Below are 13216 nucleotides of genomic sequence, written 5' to 3' on the forward strand. Positions count from 1 at the left end.
AACTTGTTCAAGAGAGGCTACTCAATGCCCCTCCTCCGCTGCTTGACCGAGGTCGAGGCGAGGAAAGCGCTCCGCGAGGTGCACGAAGGGGTGTGCGGAAACCACGCCGCTGGGCAATCGTTGGCATTGAAGCTACTGAGACTCGGATATTTTTTGCCAACCTTGAAAAAGGACTCCCACGAGTGGGCCAAAAAATGCAACAAATGCGAAAGGTTCGCTCACATCCCGCGTCAAGCACCGGCCCCGTTATGTCCAATCATTGTGCCGCGACCTTTCGCGAAGTGGGGAATCGACCTCATCGGTGAGCTACCTACGGCCCCAAGGCAATACAAGCACGCGATCGTGGCCATCGATTACTTCACAAAGTGGGTAGAGGCTGAGCCGCTAGCGAAGATCACCGAGGCGAACACGACAAGCTTCATTTGGAAAAGCATCGTCTGCCGCTTCGGGATCCCCGCGTCAATTGTAACCGACAATGGGAAACAATTCGACAATGCGCGCCTCCGAGAAATGTGCGAACAACTGGGCATTAGCAAGACTTTCTCCTCTCCCCGCCATCCTCAAGCCAACGGTCAGGTCGAGGCGGTTAACAAGACAATCAAAGAGAACTTGAAGAAGAAGCTGGAGGAAAGAAAGGGGGCTTGGGCCGACGAGCTCCCCATGGTCTTATGGGCGTACCGCACCACCGCTCGAAATGCGACCAGCGAAACCCCTTTCGCTCTCGCATTCGGCGTCGAGGCCGTGGTACCCGTCGAGACCAAACTACCGACCTTGCGCATCGAGGAGTACGAAGAAGCCACCAACAACGACGCAATCAGGCTCGAGTTAGACCTCATAGACGAGAGGAGGGCGGACGCACTCACCCGGCTTGCTGCACAAAAGAGGAAGGTCGAGAAGTACTACATTTCCAAGATCAAGCTGCGGAAGTTCACCGACGGGAGCCTCGTTCTTCGAAGGGTGTTCCAAAACACCAAGGTGCAAGGTGCGGGAGTTCTAGGCCCCACCTGGGAAGGCCCGTACCATGTGCGCCGAGCCATCCACAACGGCACGTACGAGCTCGAGAACCTGGAGGGACTCGTGTTCACGCACCCGTGGAATGCAGAGCATCTTCGCCAATACTACCAATAGATGTTCATTCGTCCACTTTACATTTTTTTGTTTTCATACTATTTTCGATTTTAGCAAAGACAATTTTAAATTTCGATTTCGGCCAACGGCCTGGGATGTAATTTTTTAACAATTTCAACATTATAATGAATTACATTTCGCTTCAAAGTATTGTACTATAATTTCTAGTCTCCTCTACGAGCACCCAAGAAACTCGGGGGGCTGGGTAATCTAGGTAACAAGCTCATTTACTCCACTTTTCGCGCACCAAGAGGTAGCGAAACGTCCACAAATTGGGTCCACGCACCCACATCCCTCGTGCGACGCTCTCGAACGAGTCGAATCCGTACGCCGAGAGATAGTGAAACGTCGACAAGTTGGATCCGCGCACCGGACCTCCAACCTCGCACGTCTTTCACCGCGACACTCTCGTGCAACGTTGCGCCTCGCACACCGATAGGCAGCAAGGCATCGACGGATCACGTCCGCGCACCGGATCGTCGATCCCGGCTGTCAAAACCCAAAACGTGACACGCGTACCGACAAGTACCACGCTCACTGGGAACTGCAAGCTCGTCCAGATACGCACGCCGATAGGTAGCGTACTCACCGGAAGATGGCCGCCCAGCTTGTACACGCCGATAGGCGGCGAGTCACGAAGGGATGGCCGAGAATCGCACCCGCCGGATGAAACTGGTCTAGCCAGCATCTGCGGGAAACTTCGCCGCCAAATGCGGCAGTAAGCCGTGCAAACTGGTTACGCTAGACATAGTAAGCCGAGTTCTTAAGACACGCATTGTTCAAATTGCGCAAATCGATTACACTAAGCATAGCAAGTCGAGAAAATAAGACGCGTAACGAATAAAAAGGTTTCAATCAAAGCAGGGTAATGTTGCACAATCAACCCAACAAGAAAAGCATGAAAGTACGATACATGTCAAACATAACACAAATCCGGAAGGAGGCGTAAAGCGAGCGCTAAACAAGTGCGCAGAAAATCAAAGAAAACTTGGCTACTCTGAGCCGTAGTCGATCTGCTCTTCGTCGTCTTCAGGGGGAGGGGCGCCCGGCCCGCCAACGGCTTCTCCATCGGACCGACAGTTTGACGACTGGGCGGCCTCCGCAGGGACTTCGGGAGGCAGGTCGTCCTCTGGCAACTCGTCATCCAGAGGAGGAAACATGGCATCAAAGAAAGAAAACGTGATCCCACGAGACGCGTTCTCCTCCACGGTCGCATCTTTGACCCGCATGGCCACCTCGTAACGGGCCACCTCCAGCGAGGGGTCCCAGTCCTCCTCCATCTCCGTCTTGGATCGCACGGCGTCGTCCTTCTCATCGGCGAGGGTCTGCACCTCCGCTCGTAAAGTATCCCTCTCCCTCTCGGCCTTGACCCGGGAGATCTCGCTCGCCGACAGTCGAGCGTGGACAATGTTCAGCTCCTCGTCCCGGCTCGAGAGCGCCGCCTGGAGTTTCTTTGTCTCCCCTAAGAAGGTGTCAGCCGCCTGCTCAGCCTTCTCCCGAGACGCCTTCTCGGCCGCCGCCTCCTCGCGAGCTCGCTTCAGTTCCTCCTCGAGCGCTTGAAACTCTCGGGCGGTGCGGACCCCCGCCAGAGTGGCAGCATGGGCGGCCGCCGTGCTATCCTTGTCCTTCTCCATGATTTGCATGCAACGCAGCACGTCCCGGAGGATACGGTCGCTCTATTCTTGACGCGCGAGCATCTGTGGAAACAAACAATATACATACGATCGAAATAAGCATAATGGTTGCACATAAGACAAGCAAGCGAAACGTACCTTTCGGGCGTCGCCAATCCCACTCTGGAAATGCTCGAGGTCGCTCGCCGTCAGGAGACTCTTGAAATCCCGTAGAGAGGTTTCAAGGATCCCCCCGAGAGCATTGATCCCTCAGCTTCGCCACCTCCGCTAGGAGCATGGATTCCATGCCGTCTGGCGCCGCCGACGTAGAGCGCGCTTGTGGCCGGAGGACGAGCCAGGGAGGGTCATCGACGATGGTCGCTTGTTCGAGGAATTCGCCTCGTTCCTCGCACACGTTGGAAACCCCCCATGGCGAGCCTCGGCTTGTGGTTGAGCCGCGGTCACGGCTTCGACGTCGAGTGCCACCCTCGGTACTTGCGTGCGCGGTCGATGTCGCCGGGTCATGGTATCTGAAAAAGATAAAGAGACGACAGGTTAGAATGCAATACAATGGAACGTGTAATAACGGGAAGCATATGCATGGTTAGTACTACCCACGTCGGGGGGAGGGGCAGACGAGCCCCCCGCCTCTGACTCAGGGTCCTCCGTAGCCTCCGCACCGAGACCCGGGCACGGGGGAGCGTCGTCACCAGGCATGAACCACCCGGTCCTCGCCATTAAATCTGGGGACTCGAAGTGCGGTCCTTGCCGCCTTGACTCCGGGATCGCCCTAATCACCGCGACGAGCTCGGAGCCCTCGATATCGCCCACGGGTGGAAAGTCGGTCGCGGGGCCGAAGAAGAGAGGCGCGATCCCGAAGGCTGACTCGGACACCCACACCCAAGGGTATCGGTGCTTCGAGGTAACCTTGGTGATGACGGAGATGCGCTTCCGAGTGAACGCCGTGTAGAAGCCTGGTTTCCCCGGAACCCCGCGAACGAGCACGAGATCTTGGATGTCGTCCGCGGTGACCGCCCTTCTCTTTGCTCGATAGAGCATCATGTGGCACGCAGCGACTACCCGATAGAAGGTCGGAGACATTTGCGACGCGTGCACCCCCAACCGAATCAGTAGCTCTTGGATCACCGGCTGGAAGGGTAACCGTAACCCTCCGCGAAGACTCGCCTCGTGAATGGCAGCGTGTCCTTTCCGGGGGCGAGTCGGAAGATCGTCGGGCAACGGTCGCAAGATCGACATGGAGTCCGGGATGCCGTACCGCCTCCTCAAGCTCGTAAAGCTAGCGATCGAGAGCGAACTCGGAATGTCAACACCCGAGCAATCTAGGCCGCCACGTATTGCCGATTCCCCGGTCGGGAAGGATAGGGCTCGTGCTTCCTCCCGCGCTGTTAAAGAAAGCATCGCCGCGGGTGTGGCATGACAGTCCGACGACTCGCTCGAGCAATCGACGCCGGAGGCGATCCCCGGCCAGGCGAGTCCTTCATGGCGATCGCCCAGGCCGGACGGCCGGGCCGTAACGTGGGTGCCCGGCTCAACGGGCCTTGTCTCCCCGATGGTCGGCCCGGCGGTGGACCCATCATCGGCGCCTGGCCTCGAGCCCGGCAAGCAATCCTCGACGAGGCCCGTCTCGCCCGGGCTCCCTTGGTGGATTCCCAAGGCCATTGGGCCGACTCCACCAGCCCGCGCGCTGTGCGCCCAGAGCCATTGGGCCGGCCTCACCAATGCCCGGCCCAGGGAGGCAGTCCCCTTGCGCACTCAAGTCGCCTGGCCCAGCAGCGCAGCCCGGCCCGCCAGGTGGGCTACCCCCGTGCAGCCCTAGCCCGCCGGCTCCTAGGGCTAGGGCGACCAACGCCTCGGCCGCCGCCCCCCGGCCGGCGCTGTCCGGCCGGCCCTCCTCGTCACCGGCGCCGGCGCTCCCGCCAGCGGCGCCGCCCACCTACGTCGGCCCTCCACTTGCGCCGCCCGCCTCCAGTCGACCTCCACCGGTGCGCCTCTCCTCGGGAAAGGCCGGGCCCAGGTTGCCCGGGCCTCCTTCGCCGCCGCTCGCCTGCCAAATAGGCCCGGCGTCGCCACCCAGGGCCGACGCGACGCTCCTGGCGCCCAACTCAGCCGGCGCGGCCCCCCTCGGGGTGGGCGCCCCACCTGCACTGCTTGGACCTCTCCTGGCGGCGTCTCCAGCACAGACAGCACCGACGAAGGCCGGCGCACCATCGCCCCAAGCCCGCCTCGCCGAGTGCGACTCCGCCCAGGCCGCGCGCGTCCCCAGCGCCGCCTGGGGCTCCTCCGACGACGCTCCCGGCATAGACGGCACCGACAGGGGCCGGCGCATCCTCTCCCGGGCCCGGCTCGCCGAGCGTGCCTCTGCGCCGGTCGACCCAGCTCACCCCGACGCCCGGCGCTCTCGGGCCGGCGTCCACCTGACGGCAGGGGCCGTCCCCGACGCACGTGTATTCCTCCTCGTCGGCCAGCCATGCTTCGACCGTGTGAAAATCGCCCCCGGCCATCTCTGTTACGTGGTTGCTCAAAGGGCGTGAAGGCGGCACGGTGTTGGTATCCAGGGGAGATGAAAATTGCGCCCACAACTCGTCTAAGTTCGCGTCTTGATTCCCCAGCAAAGGGAAGAGGTCGCATGAATGGACCCACTTCCCGACAGGTGGTTGGTAGGGTCCATTGACGCGTGTAACGAGACAAGGCAAAAAGTAACCGGAGAAAATAAAAAATAATAATTAAAGGAACCGAGCCAAACCTTGTCACGACGGGCTGCTCCGGTGGGCCGATGACGGCAAGAGTCTTGAGTTTACCGCACGAGTTTCACTCGGCCGTAAACTCGGGGGGCTAATGTTATCGGCCCGACCCCGATCGTCAGCCGAACGGAGGCGAAGCGACGTCGAACGCGTCTCGGCAGCTTGCCCCGGCCATTTGCCGGCCCTAGGGCCAGCCTCGGCCAATGGCCGGCCCAAATAGCCTCGGCCATTGGCCGACCCACAGGCCAGCCTTGGCCAATGGCCGAGCCAAGCTACCCCCGGCCATTTGCCGGCCCTAAGGCCAGCCTCGGCCAATGGCCGGCCCAAATAGCCTCGGCCATTGGCCGGCCCAAGGGCCAGCCTCGGCCAATGGCCGAGCCAAGGCTATCCTCGGCCAAGGGGTTGCCCATAACGCCCCTTGGTCGCCTATAAATACCGGGGGTCCCTCCCCTGGTCCATGTAATCCTATTTTGAGTACTGAAACGCTGTCGAACTCGTACCTCGCTCGTTTCTCTCAAGTGTCGGCCTCTAAAATCCTAAACCTCCTGTATCCACCTCAATCCTACTAATGTTGAGCGTCGGAGAGGTAAACAGAGGCAACCCCTCTGTTTCCCCTTTGTAGTTCACACCTTTTTGCTTACTTTTCAGGTGCCTGGACGAGATTGAGACCACCAACAGCTAAGGGACGGCTTGGGATACCAAGCCCGACACGCTCGAGCCGAAGTGAGACCACTTGGTCTGGCCTTGGGTCTAACCACTTTGGGCTCCTAAATAGTTGTCCGAAAAACTACGACAACACCCGCGCTTGTATAAGGCTTCGCCTCTCAACACGTATTTGGATGCGAGGGCTTTTAGCTTTTCGGCTTCTTTGCGGTCTTCGGGAAGTACCCCTCTTCGCAAGAAGTCCGTAAGCGGGGTCATCCAAGTTGGATGAGCGGCGCTCTCAATCGTTCCCACCTCATCACGTGAGACGGATGGTCGCGAGAGAGACTCGATTGGGATGGTTCCCAACCCGTCTTCGGTGATACCGGATCCGAGGTGAGCTAAGGCATCAGCCTCGGAGTTCTCTTCTCGTGGGATCTGGATGATCTCGAACCAGGAGAAGGCATCTAGCTTGGCATTTGTCTTTGCCAAGTAGGCGATCATGTTAGGTTCTTTGGCAACGTAGTCGCCTTTAACCTGATTTACGATTAACTGCGAGTCACAGTGTATTCGTAAATTCTGTGCGTTGAGCTTTTGAGCGAGCTCTAGCCCTACGATGAGGGCTTCGTACTCGGCCTCATTGTTTGAGGCCTAGAATCCGTAGTGGAGGGCGTAGCGTAACTTTTCCCGGTCGGGATTTGTCAAAATCACGCCGACGCCTGCTCCTTGGGCATTAGATGCTCCGTCTACGTGTAGTTCCCAGATGGGACCCGTAGGGTCGACCTTTCTCTTTCGAGACGACAAGTCGTCGGTCGAGCCGTCTTCTGCTCTTCCCATGTCGGGAGTGTAGGAGAATTCTACCACGAAATCAGCTAAGGCTTGAGCCTTTATTGCCGGCCTCGGATGAAACTCAATCCCGTACTCGCTCAATTCTTGGGACCAGACCGCCATGCGAGTCGATGTTCCCTTTTGAAGAGCCTTACCGATTGGGTGTCCGGTTCGGACAACGATTGGTTGAGCCTGGAAGTAGGGGCGTAGTTTTTTGGCAGCTACGAGGAGAGCGAGAGAGAGCTTCTCTATCTCTGTATAACACGTTTCGGCGTCAAGTAGAGCTTTGCTTATGTAGAAGATGGGCCAGCGCTCACAGCTCCTTCGGAGACGGCGAGGTAGATGTAAAGCGTCTTGCCTTCTTTTGGCTTGGAGAGGAACGGAGGTGTCACGAAGTAGGCCTTCATTTCTTGGAAGGCTTTTTCACACTCGTCCGTCCATTCAAAGCCGTCCGTCTTCTTAATTGCTTTGAAGAACGGTTGACACTTGTCGGTTTCTTTGGCCACAAAACGCGATAGGGCGGCAATCCGACCGGTCAGACTTTGGACTTCCTTGACACGTCGCGGGGACTTCATGTCAAGGAGTGCCTTGATTTTCTTGGGGTTCGCTTCGATACACACATTTGTTGGGGTTGAGCTTCATTTTGTACCGGCGGAAGATTAAGAACATCTCCCTCAGGTTGTCTACGTGGTTGGTAGCCAATAGGCTTTTAACGAGCATGTCGTCCACGTACACTTCCATGGTCTTGCCGATTAGGTCGGCAAAGATCCGGTTTACCAATCGTTGGTAAGTAGCTCCTGCATTCTTAACGCCGAAAGGCATGACCTTGTAGCAGTAGAGGCCGCGACCAGTGACAAAGCACTACTACAAACTAGGGATTCCACAACGGTACAGAACTGTTGTGGAAAGCTTCCACAACGGTTCTGTACCGTTGTGGAATCCTCCGTTGTGGAATGATTCCACAACGGTACTCGTCCCGTTGTGGAAAAGTAATGATTCCACAACTGGACTCGTCCCGTTGTGGAAATTTCCATGATTTCACAACGGGACTATCCCGTTGTGGAAAAATTCCACAAATTTATTTCAGTCGCCGCGGCAACGTGTATTGTTCGCCGCGGCGAACTATTACACAACGGGACAAATTTCCCGTTGTAGAATTAGTCGCCGCGGCGAACGATACACGTTGCCGCGGCGACATAAAGTTTTTTTTTCGCCTAACTCGCCGCGGTCACGTTTCGTGTTCGCCGCGGCGAGGTATTCCACAACGGTACAATTGTCCCGTTGTGGAATATCTCGCCGCGGCGAAAACGTAACGTGGCCGCAGCGAGTTAATGTTGATTTTTTTTAAAAAAATCGCCGCGGCAAGGTGCATGTTTCGCCGCGGCGAATTGTATTCCCAGGAAAATTTGCCGCGGCACGACATATCACACGCCGCGGCCAAATTGTACCTGAGAGCTATTTTTACAGTTTTCCAATTAAAAAACCTGAAAATGAAATAATATATCCAAAACCAAATATCCAAGCATCCAAAACATATCAATTACATCCAAAACAAAGTATATATCCAAAAACATCCAAAAGATAAAAAAAAATATCTACATCATCCAAAATCAAACTAATATTCACATTCTATAAAAGTTTGTACGTAAAATACCCACTCTTCTCTAACTTTTTCTAAGTTATCCGGTGTATATGACTTCTTCAATTGTAGTTTATCTAGACCAACTCCAACAATATTGTTGTCGGTCGTTTTCGGAAAACCCGAGACGCCAAGAAGGCACGTCGCTCAAAGGGCCGATGGTCAGGCCGGAGGTTCTGAAGAGCGGCAAATCTTCAAGCCCTCGCCCAAACTCCTGACTCCTCGAGTCGAGCTTCGCTCCTCGAGTCGAGCCTTGAGTCAATCTCCTCGAGTCGAGCTTCGCTCCTTGAGTCGAGCCTTGAATGGTTCCTCGAGTCGAGCCTTTAATTGTCCCTCGAGTCGAGCCTCGAGTCACTTTCGAGTCGAGCCTCGAGTCATCCTCGAGTCACTCCTCGAATCAAGTCGCTAGTCGCTCTCGCCGGGCCGAGCCTTGCCCCTCGGATCGAGTCACTCTCATCGAGTAGAAAACTTCATATTTCACGTGAGAAGAATGACATTCGAAGGCCCGAAAGAACCCGGCCAAGACGAGCCGTCCATCACGCACGCAACGCGCTGCGCCAGCCAGCCGAGCAACAAGCAGCGCGCCGCGCCGGCCGGGCAGCGCGCCGCGCCAGTCAAGGCACCCTGCGCCGCGCGTCCTGCGCCGCGCGTCCCGCGCCGCGCCCGATGACCCGCGCGCCGCGCCCCCTGCGCCGCGCGCCGCGCGTTGTGCGCCGCCCTTTGTGCGCCGCGCGCGCCGTGCGCCTCCACTTGATGCCACACGCATTCCTAGTCCCACATGGACGAGAAAGGGACCTTCTAAGGCTCCCAAACACCTATAAATACCCTCTCCCATTGAGGGGAAATCCATCCCAAGATATCCAAGAATATCTAATAATTCTCTTCATCTCTTATCGACACGCTCGATTTCTCTGCTTCTCTGGATGCCATATTTGGCCTGAAGCAGGTTCTCTTCTCTCTCCCTCGTTCTCAAAGGTCCCGAAGCACTCACGGGAACTTCCCGGACGTCGCTCCCTTTGACCGAACGTTCTCCGGTGCTCAAGCACGCCCCTAGGGTTCTCAACTAGAGCTACCCTTGCGCGTCTAACACGCTAGACGCGTACGCGATCTCCGAAGTTCCGAGACGCTGCCGAGGACTCCTCGCGCCCCGTTTCCTTCGTCGAGCACGCCTCTCCTCCAAGGCTCCGCGCCTCATACTGCGTCACATACGCTTGAACTACGTTCTGACCTGATCCCACGCACGGGTACGTAGGCAGCCGACAACCAAGGCACGGTCACTCATCCTCCTCACCCCCTACCTCTCCCGAGAGGCGGGTTGATCGGAGAGAACCCTAGCTCGAGACTATCGAGTTCACACTCTTGGCCCGGGTGCGATCACTTGGTCCGGCCTTGGATCGAACCGCCCGAGGTTTTAAATAGTTGTTCATTTTCGTGCGACAATATTTTGGCGCTAGAAGGAGGGGACTTCCCGACCTATTCAGCCCGAAATCCCTTCTATTCATCTTCTTCTTTTCTTCTGCGAACTCAACGTTCTCGAACTTGAGAAACGATGAGTAGCCAACCACCCGTACGTTCTGAGGGCGCAAATAACCCCGAAAACGTCGCTAAGACCAAGAAATACTTCTTGCGCTCCCGAGCGCATGGTGACGAAGAGTCGCTCCACGAAGAGAGCTCGACCCACTCACCATCTCCATCTCCTGATAGCAGGGACAACCGCATCACGGAGTTGGAGGAGAGTATCCGCCGACTAAAGGCGAGGAACGCAAGGTATCACCGCCAACTGGCTGCGAAGCAACCTATGCGTGACACGACGATCCCCAACGGGGATCCTGAGAACCTCAACGAGGAAAGCCGCGACCCTGATTATGAGGATACGGGTGACTCAGAGGATGTCGAGACTTCTCTCACGAAGGACGGGGGACTCCCCGCCGTGTTTGAAGCCGGTCCGTCGAATCCCCTACCCCGAACAGGCGATGCGCCGGTAACTTCTCAGGAGGGGAATTCCCGACGTTCGGCCCTCGACCGACTAGGTCCAAGGGAGAATGTTGCGGAAAGTCAGGGCGCGCGGAGAGCGCACCGCCGCAAGCAGAGCCGGCGCCTCCATACGGCCAGCCCTGATCTTAGGGACCACCTCACTGCTCAACGCATGGGGCGTTGCAATGATCTGAGAGAGCGACTAAGCTCTAGACCCAACATCCCGCTGGCGGCCCCAACTAACGGGAACCGCCGCGCAGGACAGGGGTCTAACGAGAGGCTGCAGGTGACTCCTCCCGATCAAGGGGTCACTCCAACGACCGGTCTCGATGTGGTCACTATGATCCACAACCTTCGAAATGAGGTACGAGATCTCCGAGAATACGGAATAGGTGGAAGTGCCTACGGAGTCGTTGAGGAGAACTCATCGCCTTTCACTACTCAGATATTGGCTGAGGTTTGTACGGGGAATTTCAAGCTCCCGAACCTCGCTCCCTACGATGGGAAAGCAGATCCTGCTTACCACATCCAGCACTATGAAACCTGGATGACGATGCAGGGTGTTTCTCCTAGTGCCATGTGCCAAGCCTTTAGTTTGACCCTCACCGGACCCGGCTTTGAGTGGTTCAAAAACTTGAGACCAGGAAGCATCCACTCGTTCAAAGACCTGAAGGACATGTTCCTAGCACGATTCGCTACGTCTATGGTCCAAAAGAAGACCAAGATGTACCTGTGGTCAATCAGGCAAGAGAGTGGCGAGTCTCTTAGACGATACCTCGCCCGATTCACAGAAGAGTCAAACAAGGTCGACCGCTTTGACGACAGTGACGCGATTGCCGCTATCATAGAAGGCTTGCGCACGAGTGACTTCCTCAAGTCTGTCGTCGGCCGCGTCCCTTCCACCATGGCCGAGTTAATGACTCGAGCTAAGACCTTCATGGGAGTCGAAGACTACCTCGACGGCCGCAAGAGCACTAATCAAAGCTCTCGCCGTCGGGAAGAACCTATCCGCGAGCAGAACGAACCTCGTAAGAGGCGAAACAAGGGGAACCAGGTTCCTAACAACCAACCCCCTGTACCTCAGAAACCGCGACTTGCGGAAAACTTCAAAGGGTACTCGTCGTTCACGCCGCTGAACACGGCGCCGGAAAGGATCTTGGCTCTAGCACGTGACAAGTTCACGCCCCCGGCTCCAATGAAGAAGGATCCTGCAACTCGCGATCGGTCCAGGTATTGTGAGTTCCATCGGGAATATGGTCATTTGACCTCGGAATGCTACAACCTCAAAAGGCAAATCGAGGCTCTGATCCAACGGGGCGAGCTGAAGGAGTTCGTGTTGCGCATGATTGGCGCTGCGGGCCCCACCACGAACAGACAGCAGTCTGGTCAAGGAGGAGGAGCAGCCGCCTCTGCCAACCAAACCCCGGCTACTGCCAACGCCAACCCACAACTGCACGTGGTAACCACCATACTGGGAGGTCCACAGGATGGGGATTCGGCCCGTCAACGGAAGAAATTCCTTAGGGCCGTGTCTCAGGAAGACGCTGCTATGCACGTCAACTTCACGTATGAAGAACCTCCGTCCGTGCCTCACGAGACGATGTATTTCACCAATGAAGAGGCCAAGCGAGTTGTGCATCCGCACAATGACGCGATCGTGCTCAAAGCCCAAGTGGCCAATAACTTGGTGAAAAGGGTTCTCATCGATAACGGCAGCGCTGCCGACATAATCTTCAAGTCCACCCTAGAGCGCATGAAGCTCGGGGGGCTGCGCCCGACTCCAACCCAAACGCCATTGTTTGGGTTCACTGGGGAAAAGGTTATGACTGAGGGCATCATCGACCTGCCGGTCACCTTTGGAACCCCTGGAGGAATCGAAGCCGTTCACATGGTCCCATTCCTAGTGGTCGATCAAGAGTCGCCCTACAACTTAATCATTGGGCGACCCACGTTGAACCGGCTGAGGGCAATCACTTCCACGTATCACCTACTGGTGAAGTTCCCCACCGAAGGGGGAATTGGCATCATGGCTGGAGACCAATCCCAAGCCAGAATATGCTACGTGCAAGGAGTTGATGGCAAGTCCGCGGGAAAAGCGGTCAACACAATCTTCCAACTGGAAGACGATTACCCATGCAACCTAAGGGATGCAAGGAAGTTCGGAGAACTTGACCCCCGTGATGAAATCGAAAGACTTAAAGTGGAAACCTCCGATGATCTTGTGCCAATCGTCCTGGACGAGTCGAAGCCTGATCAAGTTGTAAAAATCGGCACCCGACTTCCACTCGCCATCAAAACTCAGCTTACCGCCTTCCTTAGGGAGTTCAAGGATGTTTTTGCATGGACTCATGCGGACATGCCCGGAATCGATCCCGAGGTAATAGTGCACCGACTGAACGACGACCCAAAGGTCGCCGAAAAAGTGCAGGCTAGACGAACGTTCAACCCAGAACGATACCTGGCCATAAATGAAGAGGTCGAGAAACTCCTCACCGCAAACTTCATTCGAGAGGCTAAGTACCCCAAGTGGGTCGCCAACGTGGTAATGGTAAAAAAGCCCAACGGGAAGTGGCGAATTTGTATAGATTACAAAGATCTTAACAAAGCCTGCCCTAAGGATTGCTTTCCAC

This window comes from Urtica dioica, chromosome 1 (assembly GCF_054948205.1).
Source record: "Urtica dioica subsp. dioica isolate 48M chromosome 1, U.dioica_male_clone48M_v1_H2, whole genome shotgun sequence".
Lineage (NCBI taxonomy): Eukaryota > Viridiplantae > Streptophyta > Magnoliopsida > Rosales > Urticaceae > Urtica > Urtica dioica.